This window comes from Felis catus, chromosome D1, assembly GCF_018350175.1.
Source record: "Felis catus isolate Fca126 chromosome D1, F.catus_Fca126_mat1.0, whole genome shotgun sequence".
Lineage (NCBI taxonomy): Eukaryota > Metazoa > Chordata > Mammalia > Carnivora > Felidae > Felis > Felis catus.
Window position 1 is genome coordinate 69,606,063 of NC_058377.1, and position 17,108 is coordinate 69,623,170.

The following is a 17,108-nucleotide window of genomic DNA, read 5'->3' on the forward strand; positions in this document are numbered from 1 at the left end:
TTTTAAATTTTTTTTTTCAACGTTTATTTATTTTTGGGACAGAGAGAGACAGAGCATGAATGGGGGAGGGGCAGAGAGAGAGGGAGACACAGAATCGGAAACAGGCTCCAGGCTCTGAGCCATCAGCCCACGCGGGGCTCGAACTCATGGACCGCGAGATCGTGACCTGGCTGAAGTCGGACACTTAACCGACTGCGCCACCCAGGCGCCCCTAATTAGCATGAGGTCTTAAGACCTCTCTCTGTGCTTCCATTTTCCCACCTGTAAAATGGGAAAACTAAAAGTATCTACCTTGTAGGGGGTTGTGAGAATGGAATGAGTTGATGCATATAAAGCTCTTAGAAATAGTGCTTGACACGTTGTAAACCTGCAATAAATATTATTGTAATTACTATTATTTATAGGAACACACTGCTACTTGACTTTCTGCTTTCCAGCTTCCCAGCTTCCTTCCAAAGAGAATACAACGGCCCGGTCCTGTCATTGGCGCCTCCATTCAGTCCAGCAGTCCTGAAATTTGACTTCAGGTCTGTTTGACTTTGGGGCCTGGACTTATTCCATCCGACTAGCAGTTCCCAAATTGGACTACGTGTCAGGTACCAAAGAGTTTGAATCGGAATCCTTCCAAATTAGGACTTGAGAATCTATATTTAAACAAACAAACAAACAAACAAACAAACAAACAAAAAACCCAAACGAACAGACTAAACACAACTCCTCAGTTAATTCCAATGGACCTGACCACGGATCAGAGTTTGGGGAACTACTGTGGATTATACTCTTTTATCCTCACTGACTTTCTCTGTAAAGTGGGTGCAGTAAATACCTATTGCAGAGAATTGCTAACCTAGTATGTATTGTAGCTTTACTGTGTGCCAGGAACTGTGCTAAGGGCCTTCCTTCTACTGTCTCATTTAACTTCCACAGCAATCTTGTGAAGTAGATATTAGATTATCCCCATATTACAGATGAGGACACTGGGGTAAAAGGAGGTTACACTGCTTGATAAAATCATTCACCTTGCAAGTGTGGAGAGCGAGCATATCAATCGGCAAGGTTAAAAAGAATAGCATATTAGATCATGTATTTAAAGCATCTGATACACAGTAGGTGCTCAGTAAAGTTCTCTTTCCCCTTCCTTGTATCTCTGTGATTCTGTTCATGCCCAGTGAATTTTAGATTGAGGACAACACTTTGACCTTAACAGTGCCCAGAGAATTAAAAACCAGTATTCTAGGAGGGACAAAACAAAAGGGAAGTAGGTACCAGTGAAAGATGGAGGTTGGTTGGGATGGCCAACAGACAGAAACACAATGTATAATTACCTATGGAAGAACAGGCTCATGTGAGGAGAAACAGTGGCTTGGCCACTGAGCGTAGGAAAAGTCAAGGTGACAAACTTTTAAAGAGGAGAACCAAGGTATGAGGGTAGAAGCCCTTCATCTTAGAGAGGCAGAGTCCTAAAAGGACGACCTGTCCTGGGACCGCTCCTACCCCTGGCCATCCAATTCTTATTTAGAAATTTCTGTGACAGGAAATTCAACTTATCAAGGAAGAAGAGGTTCTAGTTGTTAGAAAACTCTTCATATTGGTTCATTTGAGAGGTTCTACCCACAGGTCCTCCTTCCACCCCTTAGGGCTCTGAAGAATGAGTCTAATACTCTTCTCTTTGACAGCCCTTCAAATACATGAAGATAGTTACCTTGTACCCCTGGGGGCAAAACCTTCTGCTTCCTTTCATCTTTCCTCATATGACATAATTCTCAGCCTCTTTATATCCTGGTCCCTCTCCTTGTGCATGTAGATAATTTTCTTGCCAAGCCCTAATTGGAGACATTGTGTAATGAGCAACACTGGGCAGCACTGTAACACCCAACTTGCTTTACACGTCAGGCTTTTATCAATGCTGCCTAAGACAGCATTCATTTATTTTGGCAGCCATATTTCACTAAGGACTCAGATTTGAGTTGTCTGTCACCTAAGCCCATTTAGGCTTGCTTGTATATGCATCCGTCAAGATACCTTTGCCTTTCAGCAGTTAGTTTCCCAGGGTGAGACCCCCACATTTATCCCTGTAAGAGCTAGCCCACTGCTCCAACACTGCATTCAGCTTATGTATGTAATGGCATCTCTCCCCCTCCTGCTTTGGCATCATTCAGAAATGTGACGCAAATCCTCTGGGTTTTCATTCAAAGCACTGATGGAAGTTTTGAAGTCTGGGCCCTGGAGAGAGCCTTCTGCCATTCTGATGGTAACTGGTATGGTGCGAAGGTTCTGAAGTCAAATAAACCTGGTTTGAATTGGGAATCTGCCATCTACTGCATGACATTGGACTAGCCGGTTAAACTTGGAGTTTCAGTCTCCTCATCTGTAAAATGGGGTTGTGAGGATTAAGGGAGAAGATGCAGGGAATGCATTTATCACATGATTGATGCTGCACAAATATTGATCCACTCTATTCTTTTTTCAGGTTGACACAAATTCATTTATCAGCATCTTTAGGTTATGGTTGCTTAAGCCAGTTATTCACCCAGTTAATGACCCTAGAATCCAGGCCTATATTTCTTTATCTTGTCCACAATATCTTGGGAAGTGCATTACTAAAACGCCACTTACATAAAGTGGTTTCCTTATGAAATCAGGGCAGGGACAAAGTAAACAGCAGTAAGATTCCACCTGCATATAAATTTAGAAAAAAATAGTAAGCTACCAATGAAGTTAGTTGACCTTGAGAACAGTTGATATTCAGGCCATAAATGCATATTGGACAACCACTCTGTGCCTGGCAATGAGCTGGAGACAGCAAGGATTTTACGATGATTAGAATGCAATGTTTGTGTTCAAGGAAAGAGGCTACAATTCTAGAATCATAGGGGCTAGTCTGGGTCATAGAACTGGCTCAAGTGATTTAATCCCATTTGTTCGTGTATCCAGTTAACAACATTTGTCAATCACTTGCTAGATGTCAGGCCCCTGCCCCCATCCCTCTACCTCACTCCCATGAGGTGCTCAAAGGAGGCGGGTGAGTATAAGAAAAAAAAAAAAAAAACAAACAAACACCACCCTTGCATTCGGGGAGTTTAACAAGCAGAAGGGTTGAGAGATCTTTGTGCTTAAAGGCCCTCTGCTGAGTGCTTGAGATGCAAAAGTAAGACAGATTCGCTGTCATCTCAGTACCTAAGTTGTGTTTTATTATGAAATATTGATTTGTTTCCTTCTGTCCCACTCCCTCGACAGCTTTTCGCGGTGGAGACGGCGGCCGCCGGGACGGTGTCTGCCACACAGTAGGTGGTCAAAACCCGACAGCGGGAAGGAAATGCAATGGAACCGCCGCGGGCTTGAGTTTTCTCTTTTGAACAACGAGAATGACAGCTCCAACGGGACACTTGGAGGTCAGGACGAACGAAAGGAACCTAAGAAGCTTGGATGGGAAAGCCTCCTAGAAATAGTAAGTATTCGTTCTCCCGTTTGGACTTTGGCAAGCCAGGGTGTTTTAGGAAGGGTCTGGCACTCTGCGTTCCTAAAATTGGTTTCCTAGATGGAGTCGCAGGGAGGCGAGTGAGGAAACGCTGCATTTCGTCCGGGTGTCCGAGGGAAGAAGAGAAGGAGGAGGGGTGAAACCGCTGAGCCAGAAGCAAGCCAGGGTCCTACAGAAGAGGGACAGCCCAGGCGACCGCAAGCAGTGCGGCGTCTGCACCCGCAGTGGCCACCGCGAGCAGGAGACCTAAAGGGAAGGGAAAGGGCAGGGGCGAGGAAATCCAGGGAAAGCGCGCGGATTGGTCCGCTCCTCGGGGCGTGTGCTTCTGTGCGCCAAGCGATTGGTGGCGGGAAAGTAGCAGGTAAACCAGCCCCCACCGCCCCGCCATTGGTCAGAGGCCTCTCTAGCCGCCACACAACTGGCCAGCGGGCCGCCGAGCGGCGCGCGGATTGGTCGGGCGCGACCGCCGAGACCGGCTCCCTTCGGGCGCTCGGATTGGCTGGCGGAAAGAGGCAGGTATCCGGGCTCCGCGGCTCCTCCATTGGTGGGCGGGGAAGGGGGGTTGGGCACAGCGATTGGTGGGCGGGGGGCCGGGCCTGGGCCGGCGGGGAGCGGATTGGTCGGAAAGTAGGTTAGTGGTGCGACATTTAGGGAAGGCAGAAAGTAGGTCAGGGACGGAGGTGCCTGTTTACCCGCGCCGGACTCACCGCCGCCGCCGCCGCGGGATCCGAGTGGGGGCGCGGACGCGGGCGCTCCCGCGAGCCACGGTGAGTGTCGGGCCGGCCGTGGCCGGCGGCGCGGCCCCGAGCACCCCGTCGGGGGCCGTTAGCACCCTGGCAGGCGCGGCGCCCCCGCCGCCGCCCCGGGCGCAGCCCGGCCGCCGGGGAACCCTGCCCGACGTGCCCGCTGCCGGCCTTAAAGGGCCCGTGCCCGCTCCCTGCCCCCACCCCAGCCGCGGGGAGGCTGCGCCCCTTAAAGGCGCCGCGCCCGGCCGCCCCCATCCTCTCTCGCGGGGGCTGGCACTGCAGGGTTGGGCGGGCAGAGGTGCCGCAGGCGCCCTTAAAGGGACCGGGAAAGTGTCCGCGGGAGTACCTACCTCCTCTCAGGGGGCATCGCTACCTGAGGGGTGGGGAGAGGAGGGAGGAAGCAGCCAGCTGCCTCTTAAAGGGACAGCTCCGCCCTTTGGGAGCAATGATCCGGCTCTGGGCGAGTCCTAGAATGTATCCCTGGGAGCTGGGGGGGAGGGGTGGGAGCCCTCGAGAGGACCATTCTTGACGGCTGCACCCCAAGGGCGTTGGGCAAGCAGTGCCTCTTCTGCCCTTCCTCCCCATCTCCTCCACTTCCCTTTCGGGAGCCAGCGGGGCTGGGAGGGGGTGGGGAGGGCGTCTCCGTCGGGCTTGGGGAGTCCGAGTCTGCTCGCCCCTTCGGCCCAGTCGCGGGGCCTGGCGCTGCACCCGGGAATCCGGGCCCCGAGATGGGGCAGACCCCAGCTTGCGAACTTTCGTCCGGCCTGCGCCGTCTGGGTCCTCGGCGGCCCTGGGAGGATCCCCCGTGGTCTCTGAGCAGGTGCCCGACGGCACCGGGACGTCCCCCGGCGTCCAGGTGTGGGCCCGCCACCCGCCCTGGAAGCCCGGGAGCCCCGCGGAGAGCGCTGCGAGGCTGGCTTTTGCACCGAGTTTGACAGATGTCAGGGAAGAAAGGTTCCCATTCGCGATTGCCGAGCGTTGACAGCCACGAGAGCTCTCGTCGGCTCTGAGGTAGAAGTGGAAGAGTGGAAATTAATGCCGACCTTGTCGGGCTTCAGTCGGTGACCCCGAGGGGTCACAAAAGCCTGCTCCGGACGGCAGGCGGGTGTCGGAGGGCAGGCGCAGGGGAAGGAAGGGTTGTCCTGAACATCGGCGTCGGTTGTCCCTGGCTGTGCTGGCCGATGAGGGAGCAGGCTGACACCCCTCACCCCACATTCCCTAGCCCCCTTTCCCTCCTCCGCTTCGGCCCCTTGGCCCCTTCCCGGTCCAATAGCGTTGTTTGGGCACTTTGGCGCTTGCTAGTCTCTTCTCCCTGCTTACGAAGCTACTCCTCAACATGCGATTATTAGCCAAGTTTTCTCACCCAGCTCCCAGAAATAAGATTCGGTATTTGTGCAGAAGCATTTCCTGGCTGTACCTGTATTTCCAGGATCTCCGTTAAAAAAAAAAAAAAAATCCACAAAAGCTGCCCCTTAGATGCATCTCATTTCACACAAGGCTTGCTTGTCCTTCTGACATCTGCTGCTGTTCTCCCCTTCATCTATTTTTATATGACAACTATTATTTTAATTCTTCTGGTCCCATTGATATCAGGATCTGTCAATTTGGGTTGGTGGAGTTTTTAATTAATGTACTGGTTGAATCATGAGCTTAAAATAATCATTGCTGCTCTTGAGCAGTTTTGAATAATCTCATGCTCTTCGAGCTTGCAAGTAAAAAAAAAATCACTGCTGTCAAATTAAATTTCCATATCAATGAAACTCCAAAATATTTTTTAAAACACAAAATTGAATCTTTCGGTCCATGATCTGTTACTGAGTTCACTTGAAAACAGTTCGTTGAATGCTGTTTAGAAAAGGCTTTGAAATCGCCCGTGTCATCTGAACCCGGATCTGTGGAGGTATTTTGGTTTTGATGGTCGTTGTAGCCAGTGAATAATAATAATAATAATAATAGTTGTTATTATTATTATTATTTAAAACTGTAGTTACATTTGTGCCTTATTTTAACCCCTACAGTTTAAAAAGAGGGCGAGAGAAAGGAACAGGTGGGGTAAAAAGCACTAGCTGAGAGTTAGAACATGCTGGTCCTTGCCCAGACTTGGGTTTTCATGGCTGTGCCGCTTCGGGCCAGTCATTGAACCTCTCTGGGTTCTGTTTGTCTCAGATGGAAAGTCAGGCTGTTGAAGTACGTGATCTCAGAGGTTCCTTCTGCGCTACAGTTCTCTGCATCTAAAGTTTTAATACATTTGAGTTCAGGTTGGTATTTACCTGCTCAAGCCTCCAGAACATCTGAGCTGAAGTCCTATTTTCATAGGAAACTTCAACAGAACAACAGATGGGGTTTGAACGAATCCATCTAGAATGATTTATAAAATGATGATTACTCAGGAGTTTGTCTGCCTCTCGCAGAAGAGGTTCTGCATGCCACAGAGAAGAAAAGGAAGTGGTCGTGTTTTCAGATTTAGCCCTCAATACCGACAATCTCTGTACAATTTATATACTAAACAATGAACAAGCACTGTAGAAAGACTTGGCTGTGTTAACAAAACTGCCTGAGAATCTGTGAAAACTAAATATTTAATATGTCTCTTTGGTGGAAGAGTTGCCTTCCTTCCATGAGATTTCTTCTGTTTGTGATTGCAACATCAGCTCTGAGGGTGGTGGGAGAAAGTCGTATTAAGGAAACAGTTTCTGCCCCTTACGATGTTATAGTTATGGAGTGATTTTAGTTAGCATCATGGTAGATACTTGCAGGGAGGTAAAAAAAAATCCTTTCTAGACCTTGAGGGTGGTGAGGAGTCCAGAAACACCCACATGCTGCCCTTCTCGGGTCTTTTCTCTCCTCGTTGCTACTTTGTCCCAACACCCAGACTTAACCCCAAACACCCACCCTGGCTTTTCCCTTCTTTCTCTCTGGAAACAAGACCTGCTCTGACTCGAGCCCCCTCAGCGTCTCTTCCTTCCTGTTCGAAGCATCCTGTCTCTTTCCTCCGTGGCTTCTCTTCTCTTTCCAGATCAGAAAAAGTAAGTGGATCTCTCCTCTTTCTTTTTCTCAGACCTTCATTTTGGGTGGGAGCCTTGACTCTGGTGGCAGGACCTGGGACTGGGGTTTGGATCAGAAGAGTGCTTGACCCCTCTGACCACAGGCTCCTCCTCTGCGGTGCAGTGACAGTGCCAGCTTCATGGAGTCCGTATGAGGATCAAGGGAGATGATGCGTGTAAAATGCCGGGCACACAGGAAGCCCTCCCTCAGTGCCTGCTGCCACTCCCTCCCACCGCTGCCGGGGTCCTGCCCGCTGAATAGCTTTTCATGCTGTTTGTCCTCAGCCTCCTCATCAACCCCAGAAAAGCCTTCCTCTCAGTTTAGGAGAGGAAGGATGGAAGGAGAAGAAACAGCCCTTCTGCGGGCCTGCTGTGCAGCAGGCGGCTTTCACTGGTCTGTACATGGTACCCCTGAACCTGTGTGTCTTTCTCTCCCCTCCCTGCCCAGCAACCTCTCACAGGGGCTGTGCACATTCACCTCATTCTCTCTTCGTCTGCTCTGCCCCTAGCGCCCACCCTCTGGCTCCTTTCAGCCTTCTCTATAGTTCTTCTCAAAGATCTCCAAAGTCTTTAAGTCTTGAATTCCAGGGACCTGTTCTTAGTGCGGAATGGTCGTTCTGGGCCCCTTTGCAGCTGTAACCCTGTCTTTCCTCCCTTCTTGAAATCCACTCCTTCTTCTGCCTTGCCATGATGCTTTCTTGGTTCTCTTCCTGCATACCCTAAAGGTACGTTTTTGTCTTGGCCCTGCGCTTCACACTGTTCCACTCACCCAGGGTCCCACTTTCAGTCCTGATCTGTCTCTTCTGCTTCGGCGGCTAGCAAGTTCACTGTACACATTAACAGTAGCCTGGAGCCGGCATCTGTGACCTTGGAGTTAGAGGTTGCAAACTGCTTGCAAGCACTGTCTCCTTTCATCCTCCTGACACACTGTTGCCTATACCCCTTCACAGCCAAGCTGTCCTGAGGGGCAGTTTGTTTGAGCGGTTAAAGGTGCAGACTTTGGAGTAAGTGTCATATCCTAACTGTTCCTTACCAGCTTTATGAGCTGGTCAAGTTGCTGTGCTCACTGTGTCTTGATGTCCTCAGTGATAAGACCAGGATCTCCAGAGTCCTTACCTCAAGGAGTTGTGGTGTACATTGAATGAGTTAAAACTATGAAAAATACGTGAAGCTATTCATGGTGCATAGTAAGCATTCAGTGAATGTTAGCTCTTGGTGCTTCTGGTCCCTCTCGCCTTTCCATATCCAGCCTGCCTGTCTGTGTGCACAGGACTGTCTGGTCAAACTGAAGGGCTGTCCTTTCCCTGGACCGGCCCTTGGCTCATCCCGTGCTCCAGCTGATGTCCAAATCTTACTCTTCTCTAAGACCTGGCTCAATTGCTTGGCCCTCTAGGAGCTATTCATTTTGTTTTTCTTCCTCTCCACACCTGGTAGCAGTACCCTCCAGCTCTTGATCTAGCTCAGATTCTTAGGTACTGCCGCGTCTGTGTTGTGTTGGGCCGTCTCTGGGAATATGTGTCTTGCTTGCTCAGGCTAAGCAGTTTGGGGGAGTTCATCTTGGTTTCCCAAAATCACAGGCACAGGGAGCCTTCAGGATGTGTTTGCCCGATCTCAATTAATGATCCTGAGAAGGAGGAAAGGGGATGGGATGCACCAGGGGCACCAGTGGCCATGGGCAAGAGTAGGCGGGTTTACAGGGAAGGGGGGTTTGAGGTGGGGACTTTCGTGGTAGGGAAGATAAGATTGGATACGCTTTAGTCATCTTTGCTTTAGGGGAACGTTGAGTGCTGGCATATGATGAGAAATGATTTTTACATTAGCACATGCTGTCCTTTTAAATAGTATAAACTCATGTTCATCCAGTCTGGTTAAAGAAGGGGGAATGGAGGTCTTGATTTCATATTCTGGTTAATACTCTACCCATTGGATTTTGCACGTATACTGAGTAAAACATTTACATCTATTTATGCCTTCAACTACCATTTGAAATGTGTGGCCTGGGCAAATTAGTTAGCTTCTTTGAGTCTGACTTACCTCATTTGCAAAACAGAAATAGTAATAATGATGGTAATAGCGGCTAGCATTTACTGAACACTATGTGCCAGCAAAGATGTTAGTCACCTTATGTTTATGAACTTGTTTAATCTTCCTTACAACCCCATGAGGTAGGTCCAGTGATTATCCTTATTTTACAAGTGCAGTGGTTTTGGAAACTGCCCAGGGTCACTCGGCTGGTATGGGGCGGAACGGGACTCGTGCCCAGAGGACTCCGGAGTCGGCCCTCTAGCCCCTGGAGTCGGGGCCTGCGGGGGGGAGCCCCCACATTGAATCCTGTGTACGCAGTGCCCCGCACCGTGCCAGCAGGCCAGGAGGCCAGGAGGCCCGTAGTGGTTGGCAACCCGTGTTACGGCCGACAGATGTGGTTGTGCACCTGCTCTCTCCAGCAGGACTGAAGTCCTCTGCGGGGGACGCCACGCACGGTTGGGTCTCACCCTGGCAGCAGTTACAAGGGCTTGTGAGCATTCTCTTCACATCCTGTTGTGCATTTCTGTCACTTGCTTCCTCGTGCCTTTCTGCGGCATTGCTCTGACATGGGCCCCGTGTGGTTCAGCCAGCCCCTCCGGGACGGTTCCAGGTATGAGATGGACCTCTGAACAGAGCCCAGTACCCCTGCCTCCCCCGGTAGCCATCTGCAGAGGAAATGCAAAGGAGCCCTTTTCAAGAGTCTCTCACCTTCTTCCTCCTCTCCCCAGCTTCTTAACCCAAAGACAGGCACCCACAGCCTTGGTGTATATATATATTTTTAATGTCAGTTGTTTCCCGAATACATTTAGATAGTAAGGGAAACATTGTCTTATGTCAAGAACCTGTTACATAAAAATGTGTTATATAATGTTCAAATATATATACTGCACAGTGGAATTAGATACCACTTTTTTCCCCAAAGAATAAAAAGATAATAAACACAGGCTGTACTGAATGTCATTAATCTTGGAGCTGGAAGGCCTGGAAAGACATGCTCTGCCCTCAGAGCTATTGTTTTGAACCTCCGTTATCCTCCTCGAGTGCTCCAAGTGTAGGATGTATGGGAAGTTGACCTGAATCTGCCATGGAATGCTACCGTGAAATACTCTGGCAATTGTCTTTTCCAGGGGGACAGAATTCCTTGACATCTTGCTCACTTGTGTTTTTCTTACATCTAAGCAGAGGGAAGAAGCTCTTTTTGCCCCTGACGCTCGGACCACCGAGGCCATCTTCTAACCGGTTTCCTGTTCTAGCCTCTACTTCCCTCAATTCTTCCCACACAGTGTGGTCATCTTTGCCTTCCAAAACAGCCCTGTTTGCAGTGGCACATGGTTGACACCCGCGTGTCCAGGGCTCCAGGCTCCCCAAGGTCCGGCCCTGGTCCCCCTCGCCAGCCCAGCTCCTCCACCCCAAGCCCCATTCCCGGACTGGGCCGGGTGCCCGAGGTTCAGTTCTGCTTGTCTCTGCCCTGCCTGGGCTACTCCATGCCATACCTTCCCTGCTGTCTGTCTTGCTCACGTCTCCCCCTTGACCTCGGTGGCCTGACCTCTTAGCCTGCCTTGAATCTCACTTCTTTGCGAAGCCTCCTCTGGTGACATTTGCCCCCTTTACACACATACATACACACACGCGCACACACACACACACACACACACACCCACTCTCTCTTTTTTACTTTTGATTGCCAACCATTCATTCAGAAGCAGTGGTACTTCATAATTAGCAAATTATCACATTGTATCTAATCAGGATGGCCAGTTCTCTCATTTTTTTTTTTTTAATTTTTTTTTTCAACGTTTATTTACTTTTGGGACAGAGAGAGACAGAGCATGAACGGGGGAGGGGCAGAGAGAGAGGGAGACACAGAATTGGAAACAGGCTCCAGGCTCCGAGCCATCAGCCCAGAGCCTGACGCGGGGCTCGAACTCACGGACCGCGAGATCGTGACCTGGCTGAAGTCGGACGCTTAACCGACTGCGCCATCCAGGCGCCCCTCTCATTTTTTAATTGTTCCATGAATAAATATCTTGTCCTCACTTCCCATTCTCCAACTGTACTCATTTACTCCTTCAGTGTCGTGTGTTGGAGGCCTACCGTGTGCACAGCAGTGTTACAGGCACCGGGGATACAGCAGTGAACAAAACAGAGTCCCAGCAAGAGACAGATAAACAATTGAAGACGTTAACTCCTGGTTGTGATAGATGCGAGGAAAGCAATCACATAGAGTAAAACAGTAGCGATGATGGGAGGGAGGTTGCTTTAGCCAGGTCCTCTGGGGTGGCCTTTCTGAAGAGGTGACATTTGAGCTTGGTTGCAGGAAGCTCTGGGGAAAGGTGTCCCAGGAAGCGGAAACAAGGCCCTGAGGTTGGAAGTAGCTTGTTTTTGAGGAAAGTAAAGGCCATTGTAACCGGATTAGGAGTTACACTTGTGTACAGATGTTTTATCCTCCTTGTAACCTTCACCCAGTGCCAGAAAGTCCCTGTAAATACTTGCATACAGAATTGGAGCATTTGTAAATTGTATAAATAGCAGGTGACTCTACTCTGCACAGTAGGCTTTTAATAAAACTTTATATGGCACACAAGCAAGTTCACAGCTTGAAGGGTTTTCTCATCAATGTACACCTAGCACGTATCACCAACTATGGAAGTTTTAATTGTGTTTAGTGCAGAACTTCAGACCTCAGAATTCTGTTTTACATGCACAGCTATCTTAAAACCAGCTCTGTTCCACAAGTTCATTTGTAAGGCAGTTGAAACATGGGATAAGTTTTCTGTAGAGAAAAAGATGAACTAAATGGTGGTTTCGTTCCTCGGCGAGCCCACAAAAGTCATTTCATGCTGACTGTAGCTGAAACCATACTGTTTAGTGCTGAAGTATCATCAGCATTAATTGAGCCTTCTGCAGCCAGACCCCCGCATCTAGATGGCGTTATAGGTCAGTTACTATGAGCCTTAATGGGACTCATTTACCTCGGTCACACCTCCTATTTTTCCTGTCTGCCAAAAAGTTTTATAAAAGGAATTCTTGCCTTTGTGCCTTTAAGATTTAGCTCCTTGTGTTATAAAGGAATCAGTGGCGGGCAGAGTAGGGAATGCCCTGCACTGGGGGGCTGGGAGAGCCCGGGGCCCAGTTCTTAGCCCAGTCCCTGACTTGCTGAGTAGCTTTGAGCGAACCGCCCTCGCTGAACTTTGATGTCTCAGGTCCTTCTTGGATATAAAACCCTGTTTTCTCACCACAGTGGGAAAACATACATGTATTTCATCGTTCAAACCTACCTCAAATGACTACCTCTAGTTTCTTCTTGAAGTAGATGTACTCAAATGACATGAGGAGCTCAAGGAGTTCTGTGTATGGTGCTCCGCAGTTAGACGCTCCGTCTGAACCTTGATTTTGATCTGCTGTCTTTCTTAATGAGTGGAAAGAAATTTTGTCCTAGAACTTTTGGTCCAGATAAGATTTCTGTGTTCTTGGCCAACTTATCTTCCATATAATTATGTAAACTGGTTTTTCTTTTTAACTCTTAGGGATAAAAATGGCGACTATGGTTTGTTTCTTATGAATTATACTTATAAGTGCCCTTAGGGAATGGAACGAATTTGCAGGAGAGAGCAGAGCTGAAAGAGTGTGGGATCAAAAACAATTTTAAATGTTAAATGCAAAGCTATTTTCAGTATCCTGCTGGAGGAAAAAAAAAATTTTTTTTAAGGCTTTAGACGATGGAAGAGGTTTCTGCTCCAAAGGAGAAAAGAGCCTCAGGGTTTTGCAGTAGAGAAAGCTACCTGATCCTTTAACTGACGACCACCCCTCCCTTCCTCCTTTCCCCCTCTCTGAGTTTCTCTTTGGCATCATGAACCACATTTGCCATTTGAGAAGTTTGCTGTGTAAACGACTAGCTTTGCTAGTTGCAGAGCTCAATTGGGACGTAGGGTGTTAGGGAGTTAGCATTCAGATGGCTTAGGGTACAGAGTGCTTTGTCGCAGAGTTCCCCACAGGATTCAAGTGAGGGAAGCCTCATCAGGACAGAAACAGCACTTCTAGCAAGGCCTCTGATCAGCTGTGAATGATGCTTGATTGTTTTTTCTCTTTTCCTTACTTGATGGCACAGCAAGGAGTTGGGGCAAGAAGTTGTTGCTGGATTTCACTTTGGAGTTGGAAGGTGGCATTATACCTTGTGTTCCTCCTCAGATGCTAGAATATGAGTAGGAATTTTTGTCTGTTTTGTTCTCTGCTGTAACCCCCGCAGCTAAGACAGTGTCTGCACAGAGTAGTCGCTCAATAAATACTTACTGAATGAATTCAGCCTGAGAAAACCTCAACTTTCTTTTCCTCTCTAACTGTGTAGGCTCATGAGCTTGGTCTCGCAAGGTACTTTGGAGCGTAGATAACCATTTCCTTTTGACATCTGTGTTTTTCTTGTTCTTCAGGTTGGCCAGATATCAGTATCTTTTATTGATGATCAGGACTTAACTGGCCATGGTTGTCCCTGCCTGGCTGATGTTCATCTTTGTGTTATCTTTAATTGGCCTCAAAGTACAACAAATCAATAGCCGAACCATATCAACTAAAAGAAAATGTACCTGTATTGGGCATAGTACTACACGTTTATTTATTCAGTCAACATATGTCTGAAGGGCCATTATACCCGGCACCCAGGCTACACCTAGAGGAAGAGCAGAAAGAGTTGTTGTAGGGATACCTGGCTGGCTCAGTTGGTAGAGCAGGCGACTCTTGATCTCGGGGTTGTAGGTTGGAGCCCCATGTTGGGTATAGAGATTACTTAAAAAATAAAATCTTAAAAAAAAAAACAAAAACAAAAGAAAAGAGAAGATAGTTGTTGTACCCAAGAAGCCTTCAGTTTAATCTGTTGGTCAAAAATAATCCAAGGCCATATATAATGCCAATAAAGTAGTCTAGACTACCAATAAGTACTACAGGAATTCAGAGACCAGAGGGATTTTTGTGAGTTGTTATGGTAGGGAGGAGGCCTCTTAGAAATGAGCAGGTTTAATCCAGACCTTTAAGGATGGGTAGGATTTAGATTCACAGACCAGGGAGTGGATGGAGTGGGGGGACATAGCACCATTAAAAGCGCAGAGGTAGGAATGACCAACCTGCATAGAGACTTGCCTAGAATGGAGAGTTCTCAAATAGTGGTGGGAATTTAAGTTTGGAAAATCAGTCAGTGCCTAAACATGATGCATGCCATTTCAGATGATACCAATTGGTAATATATACAGAGTTCTTATGATGTCCTTAGCACCTCACATGTATTATCGGATTTAATGCCCACAAAACCCCACATAGTGGAACTATCGTTAGCATCACTGTAGAGAGGACGAACTTGAAGCACAGAGTGATCCAGAGACCTCCCTAAGGTAGAGGGTCCAAGCTTAAAAACCAAGTCATGGAAGCTCTTGACCATTGGACTCTGCTGTCTCCCAGTGTCCTCCACCTGCAGGATTTGGATTTAGTGGGGGTGTTAGAGTCATGAGCTGAAAGTGAACAAGGCTCTATTTAGCCCACTCCTTCATATTGTAGATGAAGAAACTGCAGGTTAAGTGACAAGTTAAAGTTTACCTGGTGAGGTAGAGACTGCTAAGCAGTGGAAGGAGAATCACTGAAGTTGTTTCCACTGTGATTATGATTACCATTTCAGTGATGTGAAATAATTGTCCCTAGAGCATTAGTCCAGTGTGAGCGTTTCTGTTGGACTGAAGCAAACAAAGAAGGACTAGCTGCAGCAGAGACCTGATAGGAGGCTGCTAGCTGAATCCAGACAGGAGTTGGAGGGAGCCAGAGCTGGGAATTGTCAATTATGTTAATCGGCATGGCTGTTTTCTGTCACCCTTTAGATCTTTAGAGTGCAGGCAACATCTGCCTGTGAGTGCCTTTCAAGTATGTGAATCTGCACTGTACTGTGACCGAAATGCCTTGGTTAATGAATTCTCCAGAAGCAAAGCACCATTATGGAAGTTGAATGTTTAAAAAACAAATACCCACATTTTGTGGAAAGAGCACCAGATTAGGAACAAGATAACTTGCATTCTAGGCTGCTTCTGCTACTTAAGCATCAGATAGCCTAAGTCAAATTACCTAAATGTCTCAAACTGTGGCTGATTCCTTATCAGTGGCACAGGTGTAACAATTCTCATCCAGCCCCTTACAGTGTGGTTCTGATGCTGGAGTGAGATAAGGAAAGAATAAGGAGTTTGAAAGCTGCAAAGTTGCTCCCTGGTTGAAGGGGGGCAGCCATCGTAGTTTTAATAGTGAAGGAGTACTGGCCTTGCAGGGATAGTCTGGAGGAGCAGAAGGAATTTTCCGCCCCCAGGGCTTGTTTGGGGATGAGGCGCTGTCCACCAGATGGGTGCTGACGGGCCTCACTTTGCTGGGTATGACCATATTTTAAAGGTGATGATGTATTTCACCCTAGAAATGGGGAGCCACAGCCTGGGCATGACTGGAAGGTTAGGCACAGATATTCACGTTAATCTCTTCTCCTCTGGACACACCTCTCAGGATAATGATGAGCAGGTGTGAGCCAGAAAACAAAGTGTCAGGATCTAGCCAACTGGCCAGTTGGGTATGCTTGGATGTTTCACCTATCCTGGGGCATGAGGCAGAAATCCAGAAGAACCTTGATTAGCCTAGGAGCTAATGGGTGAGCCAGCATGCTGTCCAGGTAAAACCTGATTACAAAGCCTGTAGCAAAGTCTTGACTGGAGATGTGCCACATCTTAATTTTTCTTAGTTTTGCATGGATGATGATGATGATGATGATGATGATGATGATGATGATGATGATTCATAGCAATATCTAACCTTTGAGTATTCGCCATATGCCAAGAACTGTGCAAAGTGCTTATATGCCTTTTCCCACTTAATACAGTAGCCCTGTGGGGTGGACACTGGCAATCTCACTTTCTAATTAGGGAGACCGAGACCCAGAGATGCTTCAGATAACACACAGTGGGTGGGAAAGCCATGATTCAGACCCAGGACAGTCTCCGGAGCCTGAAATCTCAACTGTTACCTTCTTTCTTCCTTTTCCTGGCACCCCACATGCTTCCTGCCCCTGGTTTTGAGGTTTCTGACAGCACGGTGGATCTCCGGAAGGCATTTTTGGTTGATAAATGACATGTCACCCAGTGGCCTCAGCTCACTGTGGCTCGCTCTTCTTCGTAGCCCGTGGCTGACATCGAGCAGCTCTCACTGGCTGCTTAAAGCTCATGAGCAAAATGATGCCAACACTGAATGTAGCAGATTGACTAACTCTTGCTGGCTAATGCATGTGGGAATTTTAAGGAAAGAAAAATAAGACAGTGAAAGGGATTGCTCTGGGTCAGTTTTTCAAAAAGCGTAGCTTATACTCTGCTCAGTGTTCATTACCATGCTTGTCAAAATCTCCCCACAAAAGCCTTTGCAAATGTCAAGATCCTGATGATACTGTTTACCTCCGTGTGTGATTTACAAAGTAACTTTTGCATGCATTGTCTTGTTTAGTCTTCATCACAGCCCCATGAGGAGAGGTGTTTAGAAAGACTTGTTTTGCTGGCTGTGAAATACTTGGGGAGTTTAAGCTACTGCCTGGGGTCCCAAAGCTAAGTCAGTAGGACGGCCAGGACTTACACGCTGCTTTTCTGACTTTAACTCTTACTCTGTTCCCCAGTTTCTCTTCTCTTTGTCTGTTGAAAATGTTGTTAAGTGATCTGATTTACTGTATTGAGAAGTCAGCAGGGATTATTAAGGTGAAGTATTTTGTGCTACACACTGTTAGAGAATCAGAATAAATAAAAAGTCACGTATGGTTGTTGT

The 17,108-nt window shown here is 47.9% G+C and overlaps 1 protein-coding gene across 10 annotated transcripts in view; it reads left to right on the forward strand.

Annotated features, from left to right (window-relative positions):
- Positions 1 to 17,108, forward strand: part of ARNTL (aryl hydrocarbon receptor nuclear translocator like) — a 169,629-nt gene that overhangs the window by 65,421 nt on the left and 87,100 nt on the right. For 6 of the 10 annotated variants that reach the window (XM_023239578.2, XM_023239583.2, XM_023239586.2 and 3 more), the window contains exon 1: positions 4,101 to 4,245. The gene's annotated coding sequence lies outside the window, so the exon portion shown is untranslated. Of the gene's footprint in view, positions 1 to 3,237; positions 3,449 to 4,099; positions 4,246 to 17,108 lie in introns of those variants that run through there. The other 4 variants (XM_023239582.2, XM_023239584.2, XM_045038973.1 and 1 more) reach the window with 3 other exon arrangements.